The sequence below is a fragment of the Rhodnius prolixus genome, unplaced genomic scaffold (assembly GCF_049639745.1).
Source record: "Rhodnius prolixus isolate KJV_2025 unplaced genomic scaffold, Rpr scaffold_10, whole genome shotgun sequence".
NCBI lineage: Eukaryota > Metazoa > Arthropoda > Insecta > Hemiptera > Reduviidae > Rhodnius > Rhodnius prolixus.
In genome coordinates, this window is record NW_027411615.1 from 11,071,862 (window position 1) to 11,094,291 (window position 22,430).

The 22,430-nt window shown below is 34.3% G+C and overlaps 1 protein-coding gene across 5 annotated transcripts in view; it reads left to right on the top strand.

Annotated features, from left to right (window-relative positions):
* Positions 1-22,430, top strand: part of LOC141456979 (uncharacterized) — a 300,169-nt gene that overhangs the window by 242,086 nt on the left and 35,653 nt on the right. For all 5 annotated transcript variants that reach the window (XM_074133421.1, XM_074133425.1, XM_074133426.1 and 2 more), the window contains one exon: positions 21,281-21,337. The gene's annotated coding sequence lies outside the window, so the exon portion shown is untranslated. The remainder of the gene's footprint in view (positions 1-21,280; positions 21,338-22,430) is intronic.

The window sequence follows — 22,430 nt, forward strand, 5'->3', positions numbered from 1 at the left end:
TTAAAACTTAATTAACTTCAAATCAATGCTAAGTTGGAAGCTAAATTTATAAGTTAACTCCAGCACTTTATTGTCGTAAAAGTTTGCCTCCCACTACATCTCTTTTATCTAATAATCTACTAACAAAAGAGAGATTAGATTCAATAGAGAACATTTCAATGGTTTAGTGTAATTTCATTGGTTATTTTAGGAAGCACAATTAGTATTAAAGTAAATTAGAACGCCAGAGAAAACTAGCATCTCATTGTGTAGTTTTTGCCATTTAAATTATAAGTCTTCCGATTCAATTAAATTATTTATTTTTTTTTTTCGTTTATTGTGCTACAATCAGCGCGTTAGCGCTATAAGTAACTATGATAACAGTGAACATGTCGAAGTAAATGAGTGGAGAAGTTACCCAGTGGTAACACTCCAAAACATTAGACTATTAGTCACTCTCTTCACTTGAGAGGAGATCACGAGGCCACTGTCGTTTAAGACGTCTTGTCGGGTTGTCAGGAAGAGTTCTAGAAGAAAGATTTTGATCTAGAGGATTTATATGAGATTGCAGGCTGAAGTTTTCTGTATAGTGTTTTAGCAACTTGGGTGACAAAAGGAATGTTAAGGTCAGTGTGTATAGTCAGATTGGAGACATAAAATGGAGCGTTTACGATAGTTCGAAGTATTTTAGATTGTAGCGATTGAATCTTTTGGAGATTGGAGCGTTTGGTTGAACCCCACAGCTCTATTCCATACGCCCAGATGGGTTTTAAAATAGAAGTATAAATCAGTCTTTTGTTGTCCAGAAAGAGTTTTGATCTATCGTCTAAGAGTCTTTTAAGTAGTTGATAGCGTCTGTTTAGTTCTGTTCTTTTAAGTCTAGTGTGGGGGTTCCAAGAAAGAATTAAATTATAGGAATAAATTTAAGACAATTAGCAAAGTTGCATAGTCTACAACTTGATGACTGCTTGCAACCTAGACTGTCCTGCAAAGTAGGACATCAGATATACTTTTTTTCCGTTTTGGCCCTCACAATTTTAAAATCAATGCGATTCTCTGTTAAATAACTTCTATTTCTAATTTTCTACAAATATCTCTTTTTTTCTTCAGTTATTCATTAACTAAAAGCTTCGTTATAAGGGCAACTTTGTGTGCACTAGTAGATTAGGTTGCATAATTAATATAAAAACAGATAAAGTAGGATTGCCTGACACCACTGAGCTCTAGAATGTGCTTCTCTCTTCTTGGAGACAAGCATAACGTCTACTACGCGAACATTGTGTACATAGCTTTTCCATTTTCTTAAATAAATATACTCACTTCTTTTGTAAGCACTTAAATACTTAAAATTTAACTTTCTCTAGATGCTTCAAAAAACAGGGAATATTTTATACAATTTGCGACGTTGAACTTACATAATAAATGTTTGTTTTTGGAAATTATGTTCCTGTAAGTACTCAAATCTTTCTTTGAATTTATATTGAATTAAGATGTAATTGATACGCCAAAATTTTAAGGAATAACCAGTGATTTCATTTGTTGTACCAACTGATGGTAAGTTCAAACATGGTAACTCTTTAAACTTAAATCTATGGATAGAAAGAATAGGACAATAAGAGGTGTGGCTATTGCTGTAAAACATTTTATTTTAAATTTATACATATTTAGTTATTATCACCTTCAATATACACCCCTCTCCTATCCCTACAACGCTCCATGCGAATTTACCATTGTTCGAAACAGTGCAGGAAGTCTTTTTCTGTGAGGTACTGCATGCAGCGTGCCGCTTTTTCTTTCACAGCTTCAACTGGGACTGAAATCGTGTTCCTTTTAATGCAGATTTGACTATAGGGAACAGATAAAAGTCACATGGGGCCAGGTCAGGCGAATAAGGCGGATGGCCTAAATTTGGGATGTTGTACTTGGCCTGAAACGTCTTGACAGACAATACAGTGTGAGCCGGCGCGTTGTCTTGATGGAGAACCCATGACTTGTTCTTCCACAAATCGGGTCGTTTTTTCCTTACTCTTTCACGGAGTTGAGCAAGCACCTCACGGTATTAATGTTGATTAATTATAGCCGATATTTTCGTCCGTTTTGGAAGTGGAAGGGCAACCCGGGCGGTCATCATCTCCGACGTCTTCTCGGCCATCTTGGAAACGCTTGAACCACTCAGAAACTTGCGCACGAGATTAACATTCATCGTCATAAACTTCTTTTAATAAAAGATAAGTTTCAGTAGCGGTTTTATCAAGTTTTGATGTGAAATTTCACGACAATTCGTTGCTCTACTACATGGTGTAGTATCATGTTTTCGGCAAAACGAAACTAACACCTCTTACACAAACGACGGTTCCGATTAGACAGATTTCTTTACAAACTCGTGAGACGCTGCAATCGAAAGAGAAGGCTTTAAGCTGCACAGCTGTCGGTCGTTAAGTTTTGGCGCATGCATAGTTTTTCTGTAGTAGCATCAGTCTCGTTATTTAATAGCCACACCTCGTAAAATAAGATTAGAGAAACAAAAAAACTCTAGTTTTATGTAATTCGAGCATAAGCAGACGGCCTAATCTGGTTCAAGACTTACTAAGCCAATTTAGCGGCGAGAACGCCATCGAAACCTCTGATTTTTCCAATATTCCTCTTTAGTATAACTAATTTTCAACCGAATAAGTGAATTGAAGATAGTAAACATTCTTTAAAACCACAATTATTGTCTCGTACCGATTTCCAAAATCTCCGAGATTATTGAATCGGCTGTACTTCACGATTCAATGGGACAACTAACACATGTTATTGTGCAGCTCCTCTATTAATGTTCTTTCTGTGATGTCTTAAGTTGAATCTTCATTCTTACTTATTGCAGAATTAATTACGTAGAAATTACCGAAGATGATTGATTTAACTTTGATGAAAGAAACTCAAAACCCAAAATGAAATTTTAATAAGATTAGCCAAAATTCCACTTGTAAACTTTTAAATGAACTAGAAATTATTTGAATTCGTTTTCGAGTAATATTTTGGAATTTTAAGAAACTAGAGATTTTTGCAGAATGATGGATGTTGCGATCGATTCCATCAAAAAATCTTCATCAAGTTTAACAAGAACTGCAGTGCCTTTTAAAATTCTGTTTTCAACAATTTTTAGGAAATAAAACTTTTTATAAAAAATATTTCTTTTGCAAAAAATCTTCTTTTAATTGTTATTCTGTGAAAAAGAAATAAATTTATCATTTTAAACATTTCTCCATCCGTGGCAGCTAACTCTCTTACAACTACAAATTCAAGCAACACACTTCCGGATACATTAGGCTGTATTAAATTCCACTAAGGAAAAGGATTTGCATTTCAGATCTGGTTTCGGGTCGTCGGCCCCTTAAGGACTTCTTGTTGTTGGTATTGTTTGAAGAGTAAGAGAAAGGAGTCTGGCGTTTCGCACTTAAATATCCTCCGAGCTACCCCACCTTCCAGTCAAGTACCCCAGCGCAAGTCCCAAACGGGGTATCATGGAAATTAGTTCGGTGACTTGGAATTCTAAACAGCCTCTCCAACAATGGCATAAATAATCAAGGAATCATTGAAATTTATCTATTTGCTCTTATATAGTTTTAAATAATAGCACTAGATATAACTAACCTTAGCGAATTCATTGTACGAGGTGTGTTCAAAAAGTAACGGGAATTTTTAAATTTCGCGGGTTTGGAGAGTCTGATTGTAAAATTTTTTTTTTTTATTATGTTGGTACACATGCCCCTGAAGTACGATAAAATTTTCAGTAATATTCATTGTTTACTTCTTAAGTGGCAGCCGTTAAGGTTAGACGTGTTTTTCGAGCTTGGCGATTTTTGTTTGTTAAAAAAAATGGATCTAAGAATTTGTATTAAATTTTGCGTAAAAAATGAAATAAAGTGTGTGAAATGTTAATAAAGGCATATGGTGAGTCTGCTATGAGTAAAACAAGGATTTACGAGTGGTATAAGCGTTTCCAAGATGGCCGCGAAAACGTTGAAGATGACGAACGACCTGGACGTCCAAGCACATCAACAACCGATGAAAACGTGAAAAAAGTGAAAGAAATGGTTATGAACGATCGCCGAATCACAATCAGAGAAGTCGCTGATGATGTTGCCATATCAATTGGCTCATGCCATGAAATTTTTTCGGATGTTTTGGGTATGAAACGTGTGGCAGCAAAATTTGTTCCAAAATTGTTGAATTTCGAACAAAAACAGCGGAGAATGGAAGTTGCTCAAGAGTCACTCAATGAAGTCGACAACGATGCGGATCTACTGAAACGTGTTATAACAGGTGACGAAACATGGGTTTACGGATATGATGTCGAAACTAAGGCTCAATCGTCCCAGTGGAGGCATTCTGGATCGCCAAGACCGAAAAAGGCTCGACAAGTGCGGTCGAATGTGAAGGTTATGCTCACTGTGTTCTTCGATTTTAATGGCATAGTGCATCATGAATTCTTGCCACAAGGTCAAACAATCAATAAGGAGTACTACCTACAAGTTCAACGCCGTTTGCGTGAAGCAATCCGAAAAAAACGCCCGGATTTGTGGCAAAACAATTCATGGATTTTGCACCACGATAATGCACCTGCTCACACTTCATTGCTTGTTCGTGAATTTTTGGCCAAAAACAAAACTTTAACGATGCCCCAGCCTCCATATTCGCCAGACATGGCTCCATGTGACTTTTTTCTATTTCCAAACATAAAGAGAACATTAAAAGGCCGTCGTTTTACAAGCATAGATGACATTAAAAGCGAATCGCTGAAAGAGCTGAAAGCTATCACAAAGATCGAGTTTCAGAAGTGTTTCGAGGATTGGAAAAAGCGCTGGCACAAGTGTATTGTATGCGAAGGGGACTACTTTGAAGGCGACAATATTAATGTAGATGAATAAATAAATATTTTTTTCAAAAAACGAAAATTCCCGTTACTTTTTGAACACACCTCGTAAATGAATTAAATTCGTTTCTATTGTGATGATTTCTTATAATGACTGTTTATGATTTCTTTTACAAGTTACTGTACAAATAACTGAAAGAAAGTCGTAGAATACGCGTTAAAGCAAGATTTGTATAATTATTCCAACTTTAAATTTTCGTATCCATCTTAAGAGTTGGATTCATCAGGTTCTTATACAGAATTTTGATTAATGAAGACGATGGGAATTAAATAATTGTCCTTAAATTTTAATGGTTTCTGTAGAGTAATTACGCCTAAATGATACTGATGATAGTGAATTTCATAAATAGTAAATTAATTGACTAAATTTAAAACTTAGTTGCTTGGGTCTTCTTAATTTTGGGATATATTCATAATTGGAAAATAAATACACACCCACTACTTTAAATATTAGAAAAGTTACCACGATTTTAGTTAATGAAGATTAATAGTAGAAAAAATATATATACTCGTATGTATAAATGCAGGCGAACTAGTGATAAACTTAGTTCCCACAGGGCTTAAAACTAGTCCTTTACCCTCCGAGGGGATGTTGAAGACAACTGCTGATAAGCTGAAAGGAAATCGATGAAGTTCTGTGGAACTTAGACAAGTACACTGGCACGTCGATATTTTGGTCGGCCAAAATTTATCACCAAAATTTAAAAAATAAGGAAATACTCTCATAAAACTACAATTTATGAAAACTTTCTTGTATTTATTCTCAATTTTATTGGTAGATTTCGTCCAAAAGAATAAAAATAGCGCATTTAATGTTGTTTAGAACCTAAATAAAAGTACACACTGTGAAAAAAATGTATTCTTTAGTTCTAAAAGAAAGTTAAATCAAAGTAAAAAAAAACATCCAAAAGAAGGCTGTACTTCATACTTATAGAAAAGATTTCTTTTTCTTAAGAAAATCGACGCAATAACTTTCCAAAAATGGCTGTTTATCAGAATATCATTTGTGATAAAGTAGATGTAAGAAAGATTCTAAATCAAGAACAACAAACTTACAAACACACAACGACACCAACCTATCCATAGAACCCAAAAAATATGCCTCACTACCATATGTACAACCACTCACAAACAAATTAAAAAACATTACTACAGAACACGACAGACACAATAATCTCTACAAAAAACACCAACAACTCAAAAAGACAATTTTTTTCGAAGCTAAAAGACCAGACTGAAAAGGACAAACAATCAAATCTTATATACGAAATTGAATGTTAAGACTGTCCCAAAAAATATAAAGGCGAAACATCACAGTATTTAAAAAAAAGACTGTACCAACACTCTTACGACACAAAACTAAAAAAGAACACCACAGCACTTTCCTTACACAGCACACAGAAAACCATCACACTTTCGATTTCCCCAAACACAAAGATACAGAAATCAGAAATCAACACACCAAAAAAAGGGAAAGTGCTAGAAATGATATACATATCTAAGACAGAAAACAGTATAAATTTCAAAAACAGACACGAACAATTTAAACAACATATACGCAAACTTACTACAAAATACTTGTGACAATTGGCAACACTGACTTCCACACAACCCCAACACATATTACACACAGACCGATCACACTCAGTCCATGAACAGACAAGACAGAAGACACACCAACCTTGTAATGTAAAAATATTACTTTGTAAGCCAGGTAAGTAATTTTTGTAAATTTCATTATATTATACATATTATATTATTATTTTAATAGAATCATTGTTAACAAACTGTATACATGTTCCAAAGCCCTGAAGAGATGATCGAAAGCTCGGCAGAATAAATGTATCACGACTGAAATGGCAATTATTTTTCCATCCTCTTGAAACTAGGAATCGGTCACCAAAAAGAATTAACAAGAAGTATTTTCTATTAAGTTTTTGTTAGTTGGTTTTAGTATATTTTTCTTATTTAAAGGTAAAAAGACAAAACCATTGCTACTTTAGTTGTAAAAAAAGTATTTTTTTTGGTGCTTTGAGAGCATCCCATCTTCATAGAACGTCCAGGAGTGAATCTAACGGCTTCCACACTTAAATACAGCCTAACCTGTTGACAAACTGAATCATACAGTTTAATGAATGTTTAATGAACTGTATGAAGATGATTGAGTTAAATTTCCTGACATAACTTTATTAAGGTGGGACCCTTATTACGGTAAAAAACATGCCTTATTTGTTTTAGATGGATTTATTTCAGTTCAAGAGATATCATTCATGTGTTTGACTTGGATTAATTAATCCAATGGGGAAATGGAATAGGTATATGACTGAAACTGGCACTAATCTAATCTACCCTTGTACAGTGACGTTTTACTTTAATTTCAAAATTAGAAGTCTGGTTTGAAAAACTATTATTCTAATGTACGAAATGAAATTTTCTTGAAACTATTTCGTGCGGGAAAATTTCTGTAAATCCATTTTTGCTCAGCTGATTTTAGATTTGGAATTTTACTTACGAATTTAATTTCTAATAATATTACCCAAGAAATATACCAAGAAGAAGAAGATTTTCTGAAAATGTCGTTTTTGCTCAATTTTGGCAACGTTTTTATCAAAATGTATTTGATCTAAGTTGTTGCAAAAAAAATTACTCTTATAAACGAGGACTTGTCCAATATTTTAAAGAAAATTTGGGAATTTTATCTTTTATAGTAAAAGAGAAAAAAAATTGTCAACGTTGGGTGTATTTTAATGTTTTTGGGTGCTTTTTCATGCAGTTTTTGACGATCAACCATTTATACAACTGTCCTACCGGACAGTTTTAATACGGCTTTTAAACCGACATGTTGAAGAATCGAAGTTCAACCAATTTATTCTCCAAAACTTCCTTAAGAAGGTCGCAAAATTTAAAGGAAAAAGAAAATTTAATCTGAGAGAACCCTTTAGAAATCCAGGTATCTCGTCTTGGACAAGAACGTGAACTTGGCCCAGTAGCGAAGAGACATCTACCCTTCCACCAGCGAGCTTTCCAGTTAGAGTGGTAGTTACCTAAGGTCCGCACAGTCATAAAAGGTCCTCCAACTCTGCTACCTTTGCTATTCAAGGCTAACGGCTCACCTATAAGTGGTCGCCAAATACTCCATAGGCCTTATGTCTTCTTAAAAGGCCGTATGAGAGTTCAGTCTCTGTGCAGACTATGGCAAGTGTACCACTGACAGACTTGCACCCTTCAGATTACACTGCAATTGCTGAATACCTCTGTTAATTCTCAGATACCAGAACAACAAGAATGGCTGGTGGAAAACTATATTCCATTTTAAAAAGAAGACTTTTTTCCCCAACGAGATCTTTCAAGAGCAAGGTATAATCCGTGGCTGCCTTGATTTGTGGAACAGGACCCGCCCCGTATCGCAATAAATAATAAAAAGTCTGATATTGTATTCATTCAATCCCAATTTGCTGAAGTATTTCATGTATGTCGAGAAATATTGGTTCAAATTGTGTAATTCAATAAATTCTAGATCTCTACAATTATTACAAATTAAGTTAATGAACCCAATTCACGCCTATTTCCTTTGTTTTTTGAGCAATAAATATAACTCTGCTATAAAACAAAATTTTCATCACAAAACCTTCTGAATATTCAGTGAATGTAGATGAATAGCGAGTTTCAATTACAAGTGAATTGTCCCTCGGGCACTCTTCGCTTATCAGCTGTAAATTTACGGTCTTCTGATTGTTTACATCGATTCCTCAGCTGAATACGCCATCTTTATTTATATAAATTCCAACATGATTGTTTCTAAGTCTTTTTGAAAACGCAACTTTAAACTTCGATTAATTTGGGAACCTAAAAAATTATCTATTCTAAAACTTTGCTCCTGTTTTTGTTTTAAAAACTTTCAAAAAATTAATAAGTTCATTAAAAAAGTTACAATTTTAGCTACTGGACAAAATGTAATATTAGATAAAAATCTATTGTTCACTCACACGACTTTTTATTAAGATCGTTTACGTCATTAAACTTAATTAAAACAATTTTTTGCTGAAAAGATTGTTGGTTTTCTTATTACGCAATTTTATAATGCATGGTAAGTCACAGATTCCTTTTAGTTTACCGTTTATCCGCTTAATGAGTCAAGATTGTTTGCTTTGATACATTGTACATTGATGATAATTCACGTGCACATTGGCTGGAATTTGCTTTCAGGACGTCAAATAAATAACATGAACTTTGCTCCATTTCCTACTTGACATAGTATTATTGCAGCAAATTGCAAGAATCTGATGCAAAAAGTTCGAATATGCAGCCCACCTTTTTGCAGTTTATTTACTTGGGACCGTTCGCAGTGAAAATGTAGCATCTCAGACTCTGAGAGCACCGAACATGTGAAACGTCCCTTGTAAGAAGCACATTGTACACTCAGCCCTCGCCAATCTTATTCAGTTCCCAAGGAATACAGCATCAGTCTACTGTAGGCTGAATATCTCTTCTCAAACGCCCTTCAACATTGTCAATACCTGCTTGGGTAGTCCACTCTACTAAAGAGTGTAACTATGAATAGCCGGCTGAATTGATGGAGGACATTTCCAAGTTTTCAAGTTGACATTGAAGTGGGAGATTCTCTTTTTGTTGACTCCATTGCATGATCAATTTTTTATTTCCTAGATTTACGCCATTCGTGTCAAATAAATCTCTTCAAAATTTGTTCTTATCTGTACCATTCATTGCCATATTCTTCACTTTCTTTCACTAAAGTTTTGGTTTACTGTTCCTTTTGTCTTCAGATAGTTTATCAGCTCTTTTTTTTTCACTTTTTTTCATTAACTTTTTGAAATTAGGTTGATCGATTCAAAAATGGCTGAAAATTATGTTTAATTTCTAACTATTTTTGAATATTAGATTAGACCTTTTTGCTGTTGCACGAATAACAAGCAAGTTTTTAGGAAATTTACAATCAGGGTTTCCTAAAAATAAGGTTACGGACCCTCCCCTCCTCCCCCAAAAAAGAAAATACGCCCTTCTGTTGTTGCCAAGCTTCAGCAACATTTACTGTTCACTCGCCCACTGCTTACATTATCAAAAATTAATTATAGGCCACCCTGTTGTTTACTGTTGACGCCTAATGTCTACACAGCAATGGAGGTGTGCCTAAATTAGCTCTTGTTAATCGTAAATTATTCGTTGGACCAATTAAGATGTGAGAAAGAGCAATGCATCACCTTAATGGCACTATTGTCACTGTATCCATTTAATGCCTGGATCGAAACTGATCCGGGGCGCATGATTGAATCCCTAATTTATAATCAAACGTTTTATTTAAACGCAGCGATGACATATCCTCATTCAAGAGTAATGTAGTAATTAGAATACCATGTAACAGTTACTCTGTCTTCGCATTAAGTAGAGATCACAATTATGTATTAATTGGATTAAACTGGATTGTCTGTTTGGGTCGATTTTTGTGTCGATTGCCAGTGCCCGAATTTATTTTATTAACAATTTTTACAAAAAAACATCAAAAATTCGAAATGTAGGCCCAGGTTATTTGTAGAATATACTGATTAAGTTATTGTAATGAAACAACTAATGGCACACTCCCCTCTTGTGGAAGCTTAAGAATATTTTACCAGCCACATTTTATTTAATCATAAAATCTTACTTCTCCGACAGATACTTCCGAGTGCAAATAGGATCTTCTTTCTCCCCACTTAAACCAATCGACGCTGGAGTTCCACAGGGCAGCATTCTGGATCCTATTCTTTACTCCTTTTACACTTCAGACATATCAACTGATCCTAACACTACACTTCTCACATACGCAGATGACACCGCCTTACTGTCTACTAATCATGATCCTGTCCTTTCTCACAGAAATCTGCAGTTACATCTCTCCTCATTAGAGCAATGGTTCAAGAAATGGACTATAAAGCTTAATGAAACTAAATCGCAAAACATCACCTTCCCTCTTCGGCGCATTACTCTTCCTCCAGTCTTCTATAACCTAACACCTCTACCAGTATTGCCCGCTACCTTGGGCTTTACTTAGACCGAAGACTTTCTTAGAACCCCCACACTAGACTTAAAAGAACAGAACTGAACAGACGCTATCGACTACTTAAAAGACTCTTAGATGACAGATCAAAAAAACTCTCTCTGGACAACAAAAGACTGATTTATACTTCTATTTTGAAACCCATCTGGGCGTATGGAATAGAGCTGTGGGGTTCAACCAAACGCTCCAATCTCCAAAGGATTCAATCGCTACAATCTAAAATACTTCGAACTATAAGTAAACGCTCCATTTTATGTCTCCAATCTGACTATACACACTGACCTTAACATTCCTTTTGTCACCCAAGTTGCTAAAACACGATACAGAAAACTCCACTTCAGCCTGCAATCTCGTATATGATTGTAGCACAATAAACGCAAAAAAAAAAAAAAATTATATTAATGTAACAAAATGTAAATGATAGCATTTTTACTTTACGTTGGGACTTGAAGTTTTCACTTAAATATGCTATTATTTTATTTAAATGTAAAGTAATTTTGCCAGGATTTTTTTAAAGTATTTCTAAGACAATTTTTATATTTTTAAATTTCTTTATAGTTATTTTAACCTTATCTTGCGTTCTGTTCATTAACCTGCGATCTGAACAAGAGTTCTTCAAAGACTCTTGACTTTCTCAAATAATCTCTCTTCTCTCTCTTCTGCAGAGTATAAAGATTAAAATAACATACCTCTACAGAAATATGAACAGTGTTTATTGGACGGCTAGATTGTGGTGACATTATTTGTGGCCAATAGTACTAGTTATATTTATATGTATTCTCCAAGATTATTAAGGACAGATAGAATGAGAAACGGCACAAAACTCTGGTTTACTTGTAACTCACAACTCCCAACACATTACCAAAACAAAGCTAGTAGAATTAAGAGGAAACTTCTCTACCAGCTAATTTATCGTTCTATCTAACGAGACAAGACTGTTTCTTACGAGACAAGATGTCTCTACTGATTTGTCACTTGTTTTTACATTTTCTTTATTTTTTATTTGATTTATTCTATATTAGAACATTTCTTGCGGTTGTTTTTTGTATGGTTGGTTGCAATTGTCGCACAAATTTTTGTTTAGATTACCAGTATTTAAGAAGATCGTTTTCAAACTATAATTAATGTTAAAGTGAACGTTCTAAATCATTCAATTTTGATTTTACCATTTTTGGGGGGAAAAAATGCATCAATTTACTATTGTATTTTGAGAAAACCAAATTTCTTACATTTAGTTCATTAAATTTAGGAAATTCAACCAATCATATTTTGTTTCCTTCGTTTAAATTAATATCCAAGAGTTTATTCAAGTTGCATTAAACTTTAACCTATTGTTCGTTGCAGCAGTACTCCCATTGTTTTTTAAGTTATTTCTTTTTATTATTTTTGTTTAATAACAAAAAAAATCAATCCTCATCGGCATTCTTAGAATATCTACTTGAGTACATCTCAATTTCAAAATTATACTCGTAGCCACTACACCAAATCCGCCAGTTGTTGATGACTTTAGTAGTGAAAATAGTTGAATAGTTTAATTCTTTCTTTTCACCAATAGTTCTAATTGAATACAATAATTAATCCTACCGAAAAACAGTTGTAGTCATTAAAGCAATCAACATTTTACTCTACAGCAAATGTAAATCCCCTGTAATATGTAACAGCTACTAAGCCTCTAAACCGGAAACATAAATAATCATAACGGATATGCACAGATAAGTTTTGTGAGCGGCTGAAGGTGACACATGTGAACTAGGGGAAGTAAAACAAATATTTCTTTAGCTTTGTAAGAATATTAAGCGATTATTCTTGCTTTGTGTAAAGTCTGTAATTAAAATTAGCCAAGGCTAAAGTTGAAGTATACTTCAGGGTGTTCATTTTAAGACGGCTCAAATGCATTTCATGTTTAAACGGTTTTTCTTAGCGAAAAATGGTAGTGGAAAAATTTGTTGCCCGTCACCTCTAGTTTCAGAATATGTGACTTGATTCATACGCGGCTGACGAGCGACCAAAAGTGAGGGTTTGCAGTTGACCCTCCATTTTCATATACTCAGTTTTAAAGAGTATAAAAAGTTATGAAAGAAACCGGAAACCGCAATTCGATATCTTAAAAATTAAAGGTGCTAGGCCATTTCAAAATCTGGTTTTATTAATCATATTTCAATTTTTTAACTTGTAATCAAAGAGAAAGAAGAGCACGCGATAAGTCATTTTTATGTATTTTTTCATCCCCTTTCTACTAAAAATATTGCCAAGGCAGTAAAGCTAGGTATTTTTCTTAATATCAGGAAATAAGTCGTTTTCCGAGTGATTTTTCTAAGAAAAATCAAATGTTAAGAGCTTTAGTTGTTCTCAAGCATACACAAAATGGCTAAAAATTAATTTTACATCTGTTACAAACAAGAAGGTTTAATAATTATTTGGTAATTATTTTAAAATAATTATCAATTACAGTAATTCATTGTAATAAAAAGAATTATTAATTTAATTATTGTTAAATTTATATTAATAATAATATGTAATTAAAAGATTTCTAAGCACAATTTACGATGATAATCTCTCTAAGTTTTAATGCCTTTACCATATACATATAAATATCTGAGTTTTGAACATTTCTGCCTAAAGTCAACAAATTCAGAAATATATTTATTCAAATATATCGAATCTCAACGGGACCAACAAATTGCATCTCAATCAATGAAAGTATCTTTACCATTAAAACAAAGTTTACAATTATAATTGTTTTTGAAATATTAACAATTTGATCCCAATAATATTCTGTTCAGTTTTTCAGCCGCCATTCTAACCTGAGCCAAATTTTCTAATTTTAAATATAGAAAAATGGAAGGTGGACTGAGTGTTTCACACCAGGTTGATCTTTTGTTTATTGTTTTACCAATTTCACAGTGTTGGCTTTTAAGTGCATTTTCGCATGCAACTTTGTTTTAGTGGAGCACAACTCCTCTTTTGCCATTTACTTTGCTTATATTTATTTAAAGATATTGCATTTAGACATGCAATTTTAACTCCCTCTAAACTATTGATCCTATCTGGGGGCTTATGCAAACACCACTAAGTGACTTGTTCTGTTTCCGCTTACCTGTTCTTCCGTTTTGTGGTGAAAATGGTTCTCCGCTGTTTTGTTTTATAAAAGTGTTTGTTTAAAATGTTTATATTTTTAGTTAAAATGCTATTTTAAACATTCCTCTAATCCAATGGCTAAGCCCGAAGTCAATAGTTTGGGCGGAAGGAAAACATTATTTCCTGGAGCCTCCTGTATTACTTTTTGGTGGCTAAAACTAAAGCTCAATATAGTAATAGAGTGTATATAGAGCTATGTTGAAATGGAACGTGGTTAGATAGAGCTACCCTTTCGTCCAGCCACCACTGTAACAGAATTACAGATCTGTTAGGGACCAGTCCCGCTAGTTCCTATCAGCGTGCTCTGATTCTCTGGAGAATTTACCCTTGGTGGCAAGGGCGGGTGGATATGAATACTACCACTCTCCTACCCATTTAGACCGGAGGGTTCGTCCTTCCTTGTTTTTTTTGACACGTGTCCTATCAGCCGCCCAAATCGAGGCACCCTATCCCATAATGGGACATTCGCTGAAATGTCTTTTATACCATCACCTTCCTTAGGCACTAGAAGTAAACAAGAACGTACATTTTTTCTTTTTTTTCAGTGTATAAGTAAAATCGATTATTTGATATGTTTAAAGATCTTATCTGTTATTTCATATGTTAGCTACTCACTTTACAAGAATTTTGCATTATTCAAGGATTTAATTTTATTCAAACCGAATTCAAATCTGCCTTATTAAAAGTAAGGAATTGAACAGTCATGTAATTTTTTCAACATCCAGTCTGTTTACTAGTTTTCGAATTCAAAGTTAATTAGGAGCAATACCAGCTAGTACTTTCTTATATTTCGTTTATTTATCTTTCCGCATATTTTTGTAGACATCTTTCAACTTAGCGTTTGCTTAACTGTGTAAAAAAAGTGAAATAAGTAAATCACCACAGTATTTAAAGGAATCATCATTGGTAAAAAGCGATAAACCATAATTAAATAGATAATTTTGTTATTTAATAACAATTATCAAATTTCTGTAACCGTCTTTGATAATCCAAAATTATTTATCAATTAGTCTTCGGCATTTACAGTTAACAGCAGGGTTCCACAAACTTTTTACACAGGGGGCTAGGTTCGCTGTCCCTCAGACCATTGGAGGGCCGAACTATAAAACAAACTATTTTAATGTAAAAAAAAAAAACAAAACGGGAACAAATAGAATATTTCAAATAAAGAACAGGTCAATTTAAATCAACAAACTGCCCAGAATTTCTGTAGGAACTATGGACCTGCTTTTGACTAATGAGATGGTCAATGACCGGTTTAGTTATAGTGCTTTGCCTTTTTTCCTAATTCTGGCTGTTATTTTACACTGTGTTCGGAGCCGTGACGCGTGCGTCCCGCGTCATCGGAAGTAGTACTGTACATAAGCGGACGCAGCGCTTTGCGGCACCGGTACATATAGTGCTCCCATCTCACTGACTACCAATGAAAGAGATGCCGCTTCCGGAAGTGCGGCGGGGGCCGGATAAAAATGTCTTCAGGGAGCCGCATGTGGCCCACGGGCCGTAGTTTGGGGACCCCTGGTAACAGTATTAAAAATTTACCCAAGATATTACCATCATGCTCGTGTAAGCGCCGTACACTCAGGATCATGAAACCGTCCGAGAAACCTTGCACATTTATAAACCCAAAGTAGTTATTAATTATCAGTAATGAGGGTCAATTTTTTATATTTTATTATTATTTAATGCGCCTAAAAATCTTGAGTTCATTATCTTATTTTAGCTAACGGAGCTTTTTTGAGTGTTCGGCCAACCTACGAACAGTGTTCTCCCAAAATTTGTGAATTTAATAGGATGGAAAAGTAACTGCCAATTTCAGTCATATCTTGTATTTTTTTTTTATTATGCCGAGCTTTCGACCTAGGGACCAGATCTGTGAAACTTATTCTACAGTGTGGTTAATTAATGAACAGTAATTTGTTAATTTAGTTTTTCTAAAGTTTTTGAGGCATACTTGGACGTTTTCTCGGGTAAAGGATTTGGTTGGAGAAATTTCTTTTTATTTCTTTAAACAATACACCTACAGTTAAAAATCTGTCCTGTGTTGACAAAGTAAAACACTTCTTCTACGAATGCAATTACTTTCTAAAATGAAATTGTTGTTTATAAAATATTTTTGGCGGGATAAGAAGCGAGAGAATTCTTGGAATTGTGACCCGTATATTAAAATACTTTTTTTTGGGGGGGGGGTTCTATCCTGACATACCACCCAACTTTTGTAAAGCAATTTTTTTATTTTTATTTAAATTTAACTGCGGTGTTAGCACAGAAACTCTAAAAAATTTAATTTACTTTTGGTGCAAACAGTTTCTGTTAAAACATAATAAAATATTCTCCAGAGAGACATTTTCAAATACAATTAATTATATCTTTGTTCATGCAGTCTAATTAATATTTAAATTAAATGTAATATAACAGGGTGTTCATTTTAAGACGGCTCAAATGCATTTCATGCTTAAACGGTTGATCTGAGCAAAAAATGGTAGAGGAAAAATTTGTTGCCCGTCATCTCTATTTTCATAATATGTAACTTGATTTTGGATTCCTGCCCACATACGCGGCGACCAAAAGTGAGGGTTGGCAGTTGACCCCCATTTTCATATACACAGTTTTAAAGAGTATAAAAAATTATGAAAGAAACCGTAAACCGCAATTAGATATCTTTAAAATTAAAGGTGCTAGGCTATTTCAAAATCTGGTATTTATTAATCATATTTCAATTTTTTAACTTGTTATCAAAAAGGAAGAAGAGCACGCGATAGGTCATTTTTATGTATTTTTTCATCCCCTTTCTACTGAAAATATTGCCAAGGCAGTAAAGCTAGTATTTTTCTTAATATCGGGAAATAAGTCGTTTACCGAGTGATTTTTCTAATGTTAAGAGCTTTAGTTATTCTCAAGCATACACAAAATGGTTAAAAAATTAATTTTACTTCTTTTACAAACAAGAAGGTTTAATAATTATTTGGTAATTTTGGGAGAGTTGCGTTTAATTACCAAAAAAATTGGAAACCTCCTGCCACATATTTAAGTGATCAATATCTTTCATGAAAAAGGATCAAACTTATTCTTTAATTTATCAAATAATGCAGTTTACTCAACTTGTGAAGCATGTTCTGTGCCTTCAAAGGTGCATTTGAGCACGTCTTAAAGTGAACACCCTGTATATTTTCCTAAATATTCTTCTTAATAAATTACGTTTTGCTAATAATGTTAAATTAAAAGAACTTTAATTGCTCCCATTTTGCAGTATTTCACTACAATCAATGATCTCCAGTACAAATCTGGAGGTCTAAAAAAGAAACAATTAAACCAAATTGTAAGAATGGACAGCGTTATTTATGTGGTCTACACTCGAGTCTGATAATCCTTCTTGAAGCCCTAAAATCCTTTCTTCGGAGATTACATTTCTTCGGAGAGTACATTCACCTCCAGCATGTCCGATATTGACTATGATTTCCTGGAGAGGGTGTATGGAGCTAACGAGCTACTTACACCATGTGGGCACCCTGTTCTTCAGAGGTTCCGCTTTCAAAATAGTCACCCCAGTGGGGCGCCACGGTAGCCGAGCGGTTAGAGGCGAGACCAGTAAAGCTAATATGTATAGTGATACTGGGTTTGATTCCCAGTCTTAGGCCTTGGATTTTATTTAATAGTTAATAAAAGAAATTTACAGTAAAGTAAGTTTGCTAGTCGCCTTCGTCCACGACACCTAATTGGTAGTTGGACGTTAAGCCCCTCCTGAAAAAATGGGCGATTACTTTACTTTACTTTTTAGTCACCCCAGTGCCCATCCATCCTTCGGTAACAGTCGCATGACTGAAGAAGTGTACTGTGGAAGAAAGAGCAGTCTAGGTTATCCTTCTCCTTAGTGTCATATACTCCCCTTTCTTCTCAGGATGTTCTGAAGGAGGTTGAGACTCCCTTTACCGACCTCTCAGCCAGGTGGAGAGATATGAAGTTAAAGTCCATCTCAATCCCGACTAAGAAGAACTAGGTTAAACCTAGTTTTTCACCACTCACAGTATTGTTATCGTCACTTCAGAGTAAGAAATTCACTTTCGTAGTCACATTCGTATTAAAAAACAAAAGACTACAAAATTAGATCCAACTTTAAACACATACTTCATTACACCGGGCCTAGTTTTTTTCCTACTAACACACACTTTTTGTTTTGTTTTGTGTTACACATTGAACACCCCAGCTTCACACCAGTCACTATCATCTGATACATCCCATTTGCTTCCTTACACATCTGTTTTATTTTTATGTCCTTTGTCTCAACCCTCTCACTTAAACCTACCATATGAGTGCTAACTGCTTGGGAAAAAAGAAGTACCTTCAATGTCCGGATACATATTATTAGATAATGATATTCTATTTTAAACTTTTGTAAAAATTAATTAAATAAATGTTAATATTTTTATTATTTAAATTAGTAATAAAATATATATTTTCTTTTGCGTTTATTTTTGCTACAATCAGCGCGTTGGTGCTATAAGTAACAGTGATAACAGAACTATGAATTACAGAGGTATAAGAGTGGTGAAGTTACCTAGTGGTAACACTCCAAAATATTAGGCTATTAGTCGCTCTCCTCACTTCAGAGAAGATCACGAGGCCACTATCCCTTAAGGCGTTTTGTCGGGTTGTCAGGAAGAGTTCTTGAAGAAAGATTTTTGGCTAGAGGATTTATATGAGATTGCAGGCTGAAGTGGAATTTTCTGTATCTTGTTTTAGCAACTTGTGTGACAAAAGGAATGTTAAGGTCAGTGTGTATAGTCAGGTTGGAGACATAAAAAGGAGCGTTTACAATAGTTGGAAATATTTTACATAGTAGAGATTGAATCCTTTGGAGATTGGAGCGTTTGGTTGAACCCCTCAGCTCTATTCCATACGCCCAGATGGGATTTTCTAAATAGAAGTAGAAATCAGTCTTTCGTTGTCCAGAGAAAGAGTTTTGATCTATCGTCTAAGAGTCTTTTAAGTAGTCGATAGCATCTGTTCAGTTCTGTTCTTTTAAGTCTAGTGTGGGGGGTTCCAAGAAAGTCTTCGGTCTAAGTAAAGCCCAAGGTATGGGCAACGTTTACTACTGGTAGAGGTGTTAGGTTATAGATGACTGGAGGAAGAGTAATGCGACGAAGAGTGAAGGTGATGTTTTGCGACTTAGTTTCATTAAGCCTAATAGCCCATTTTTTGAACCTCTGTTCCAAGAGATGAGATTGCAGATTTCTGTGAGCAAGTACAGGATCATGATTAGTAGACAGTAAGGCGGTGTCATCTGCGTATGTAAGAAGTGTAGTGTTAGGATCAGTTGGTATGTCTGAAGTGTAAATGGAATAAAGAATAGGACCTAGAATGCTACCCTGTGGAACTCCAGCGTCGATATGTTTAAGTGGGGAGAAAGAAGATCCTATTTGCACTCTAAAGTATCTGTCGGACAAGTAAGATTTTATGATTAAATAAAACGTGGCAGGTAAAATGTTTTTAAGCTTCCACAAGAGGCCAGTGTGCCATACTCTATCGAAGGCCTGCTGTACGTCAAGGAAAGCCCCTGAACAACATTCTTTCTTTTCAAGAGAGGATGCAATTATGTCCACTACTCGATGACATTGCTGAATAGTAGAGTAATAAAATAATTTAAAACTCAAAACAGTAAAATATTTTAGACGAATAAAGGAATATTGAAAGATACCTAAACTCTACGAAGGACAATATTGAAACCTTTCCTTTGGCGAGTATAATTCCAACAAACACATCACTTCTCACCATTTCTTTCTAGTTCGAAACTGATGTGTTCTGATGTTTTGGCTGTCAAGTAACTTTGGCCGTGTTATGTAGGTGATTCTGTGATAAGGATTATGGTTCTACGAATGTTGACACGACTACTCTTTTGTTATCTTGTGTTGCCATCATTTTCTATAAATCTTTTGTCTCCTTTTCTTGGAGATTATTTTGTTGTTCAATCCTTTTTTGTTTTGGCAGGGTTAGGATTTCTATGTTCTGTTCATTCTATTTCTAACAAAATGGAGACTCTTCTTGAGAAATGAAAATGAAAATGCATTCATCTTAGTCACCATCAAATTGACAACCAGAAGATGGGTAACCGTTCAAATCTGACCCATGAACCTGGTGTGGGTAGGTTCTATACCAAACACCTTTTTAAAGGTTATAAATGCTGAAATGATGGATTAAAAAGTAACTATTATTAAAATATTAGGCTTATACAAAAAAATGTATTATTTAGAACATTGAGAATTCGTTTAAATAATCATACATGATTTTTATTCATTTAAATTTATCATCAAAGGTAATTAGCGCCCGAAATCTTTGTCAGTGCTCCGGACACTGTACTCTTGTTACTGCCAAAACTGTTTATTATTGGATGCTCCGAGGAAGAGAAAATCTAAGGGCCAGCAGCTGGATTCGAACCCGAAATCTCCGTGTGGAAATCCTGCACGCTAACCGCATAGCTAATCCCTTCCCTATATATATTATTATTACTATTATTATTATTATTATTATTACTACTATTATTATTATTATTATTATATAAAATAAAAATTAAATTTTCTCTATGATTAAATCTCATCTAAAAATGGACGATATCAATAAATTGGGTTGTAACTACGGTTGCCAACTCTATAAAGTTCCAAAAAAAGGACACCCTAAAAAAATTAGGTACATTCAGGGCCGTCGAAGGATTTTGGGGCCCAGGAATATATAGCATTCGTTTTTCTTTTTTTTTTTTTAGGTGTACATGCAGAGACTCCGGCTCCGGGCCCCGGGGAAAAGTCCCCTCTCCACCCGTCTGTAATCTGGCCTGGGTACATTTATATCTTACATACTTATTCACGAAAAGTTCATCGTTACATCAATAACCAGCTGACCCATTCAGTTCAGTTAGAACAGAAAAACAACACGCCAAATGAAGAAGTCTCGGAAGTCAGAACTTAAGTCAAAAATACAATAAAATAAATTAGATTTGCGTGAACAATATCTGAAAAAAGAACAAAAGGCGTCCTTTCCTAATTTAAGAAAGGACAAGGACAACCAGGTGTTAATAAAGGACTGTCCTTTCCAAAAAAAAAAGGGCAGTTGGCAACCCTAGTAGCAACTGAGGTGAATAACCACCTAATTCTTCTGATTTCTATAAATTATTTAGAATTTTAAATCTATCTTTTTGTTTGTAGATTGGCAGCAGAATGATTATTGCATCTCAAAGAGCTCTTGTGAAAATAACCGCTACGGTAAGTAAATTTCTAATTCAACATTTATAATTTTGTAAACTTTGAGCGCAACAAAATGTTGATAGACTACTGTAAAGTTTTACTTTTGTGAATTTGTACTTAGAAGTGGAAGTGAATTTCTCAGTTAATAATGTGCAGTAGATACTCTTTGATATCCAAATATGGGAAAGTAAATATGGCTGTTTGTGGGTTGGTATTCCCTCTTCTTGATAGCCCCTTTACAATGTAAATTTCTCTTCCAGTATTCCTGAACCCTGAGGCGTTCTCCTTTATATTTGCTACATATCTGATGGTATTTTTTTTTTTTTTTTCCTTAAGTTCTTGGCTAATTTACATTTGCTTTTCTCTATTTTATCGTATACATATATATATTTCTAATACTCTGCTGTAAATATTTTATTTGTAACCAAATGATATTCTTTGTGCTGCTATTGGGTTAATTTCTAAGAGACATCTAAGAACTAAGACGTAACTAAGTCTGCGATTAGATTCCATCGGATTGATCAGCAGCTCTGTTGTAAGGATCTAATATGTACACAACAGAATCAACAGAATTTTAAGAATATTTTAATTTTGTTGGTGTAGACATCAAGCTCTTATACTCATTACCTCCATTCTACTGGGTTAAAATTCTAAATTTTAATTAACAAATTAATATTAATTTTAAAATAAAAGCAGAATCTTTTCCCTTTCAAAATATATTTATTTCCTTTCCTTAAATAAATAAAAGATATTCGTTTTAGATCTAGATGGTACAAAGTGAAAGAAAATAAGGAATATCCAAGTGTCAACTAGAGGCACGAGAGATTTCTTCCTTCTAATAAAATTAATGAGACAGTTTCCAAGTGGAAACATTGTTGAAGATAATTTAAATGATCAGAATGGCGAGACAGAGTAGCGTACTGGCTGAAAGACAGAGTTTCCTGATTATTTCTTTCCTTTCTGGAAAAACAATAACAAAATAATTTTAAAATTACTTCTGAAAAGGAAATAAACTTTTCAATTCTTATGCACAAACTTGGAACTTTATATGGGGCTAAAAAATAATTTACTTCTTGTTTGGAGTTCTCGTCTTGTTTCGTAGATTTTTTAG